The sequence below is a fragment of the Miniopterus schreibersii genome (assembly GCF_964146895.1).
Source record: "Miniopterus schreibersii genome assembly, chromosome: 19".
NCBI classification, from domain to species: domain Eukaryota; kingdom Metazoa; phylum Chordata; class Mammalia; order Chiroptera; family Miniopteridae; genus Miniopterus; species Miniopterus schreibersii.
Window position 1 is genome coordinate 29096207 of NC_138119.1, and position 2584 is coordinate 29098790.

Consider the following 2584-nt stretch of genomic DNA (forward strand, 5'->3'; position numbering starts at 1 on the left):
ATAGAGGTTTAAATTAGGACCTTTAATCTGTAAGAGGCTTACAACCTGTTTGTGCCCAGCTGCTCTGGACATCCATGTGGGCAGCCTCAACTTTGCCTGGCTGCTAAGATTGGGTTTAGGGAACCATGGGGGTTGCTGGCAGAAGCTACTAGACACATGGCCTCACTCATCGGGGCCTGGGAATATCAGGTTCCCGGGGAGCAGAGTTGTTCGTCTGACATTTCTTTTGCTGTCAGTACTTACACACAGGCCCTGGGAGGGTGGGTGGGGTCTGTTTCTTGGGATGGAAAGAGGTTGTGGTCTGTCCTTGGAATGATGGGATGGAGAGTCCCGAAGCTTGTGGTCCTCGGTGCTGGTCCTGCTTCTTTTTGGCACTGAGCCTGGCTCCTTGCTTCACGTGCAGTTAGTTCTGCTGGCTCAACATATGTTTTCCTTCCACAAATAATCTTTATTAATCAAGGGCTGTGTGTCCAGTATGGTGCTAGGTGCCATACGAAACAAACAGAGGCATGAGAATTAGGGCCTCTCCCGAATGGCCCATTGTCTCTTTGAGGAGACCAGCCTCGTACATAGCAAAGGATTCATTCATCCCATAGGCAGAGACTTATTTGGGTAGTAGCTGTTCAGGGCAGCAAGTTATAAAGTTCCAAAGTTATAGGCATGGGGGGAAGTACTGTTAGAGACCTGAGAAGGGAGAGGGCCCTGGTTTTCTTAGAGCTGAGCCCTGAGTGGTGGGATGGGGGGAGAGAAGGAGATTGAAGGTGGGGGGGACAGTGTGAACAGAGGAAGGGAGAATGGGTGATCCTCCTAAGTCCAGGTGGCTGTGAAGCCCCCCTCCTCCCCTTCTTGGAATAGTCCCAATTTCAGTCCCAGAGACTCTTAGGCCTTAGACAGCACAGAGACAGCTCTTGGGTGCCCCCTCTTTCCTCTTTATCATAAGAGCAGTGATAATGATTCCTAGCCTTGTAACAGTGTTTATGATTCCTACACCCCTGTTCTGCGTGCCTGTTGTCTGGTTAAGTCTTCGCTCTCAGGCCGGTGTTCATATGATCATGTGCATTTTACAGTTGATGCAACCGAGGCAGAGGAAGTTAAGTAACTTGCTTGAGGTCACAGAGCAAGGACCTGTTTGGGTCAGGAGTCTTCCCCCTGCCCCACCCCACTTCTGGCAGCCTGAAGGCAGAAGCCCGAGGTCTTCACCCCCTGCTTCCCTAACTTGTCTCAACATTGGAATGAATACCCGAGGAGCTTGTAAAATGCCCGAAGCCTGGCCAGTTACATTACACCCCAGGCCAATCTCATCACAGTTTCTGAGGCGATGGGACCTGGGCATTTGTTGTGTGTTTTGGGTTTGTGTTTTTTTTTCTTTCAAATTTTCTGTTAGTTTACTTTCAGTATTATTTTGTGTGGTTTCAGGTGTACAGCATCGTAGTCAGACAGTCACAGTCTTTACAAAGGGTGTTCCCCCCAGTATTCCCGGTACCCACCTGGCACCGTGCGTGGTTATTGCAACACAGCCGTCGTCTTGAAGCTTCCGGGGCGGTTTCAGTGTGCAGCCGGGTTTGGAAACCACCATCTTAACCTCTGAAGTTGAGTGCCTGTGAATATTTGATCGGATACATTTTTATCTCCAAGGCAGAGGGGCCTCCTGAGGGTGCGTCTCCGTGCCACCCACAGTTCCGCAGGGAGTAACTCCAACCTCTCGTCCCAGGGAGCAGGCCCACCCCCACAGACAGCGTCTGTGACCCCGAGTGAAACCTGGGTGGGGTGGGGTGGGCAGAGGGAGGGTGTTTTCCTGGAACCTGTGCCCCCTTTCCCCTCTGGGTGCCGCCTTGGGGCAGAGCCTGCTGGCAGAGCCTGGAGACCTCCGACTGTGGTTTCTCACGTCTGCTCCCCTGGGCCCCTGACTTCAGCGGGGAAGGGAGAGGTCACAGGAGGGCAGATATCTTCTGGACAAGTCCTGCTCCTCTCCGCCTGTCCCTGGGTGAACCTGAAATGGACACGAAGAGCAGTGTCGTTTGGATGACTTGGGAACAGCACTAAATTTAGCAAAACTGTAGCTGGTGGGGGGCCGGCCTGTAGTGAGCCAAACCCAGCCCCAAATGGACGAGATTTATAGTCAGCAACGCAGCCAGCGTCATCTCTGCTTGGGCAAGTCTGTGGTTATACAGGATCTTTCCATTTCTAAAGCCTGGAAGCTTGTCAGCCTGTCCCTGGGGATTGCCCTGGCTCTCCCCCTTCCAGACTTGGCTCCGCCCCACTGCCCTTTGGGTTTGGTCTTCCATCTGTCCCTCCTTCACGTGTCTGGAATTGTCTTCGGTTCCTTCGCCTTGGTTGCAGATTCTTCCATGCCTCTTGACCAGTGTGCCAGCATTGATTTCCAAGGCCCTGCAGAGCAAGACCTGAGCTTTGGCAGATTTTTCTTAGAGCATGTGGTATCCTAGGAGACCCTCTTGCTCAAGGTGGTTGAGTGGAGGAAAGGGAAGAGCTGGGATGATGAGCTGAGCAAGGTTTTGAGGGACTGAGATGCCTGTTCCCTCCTCCCAGGAATTCAGTCAAGTACATGGTACCTGTCTACCCAATA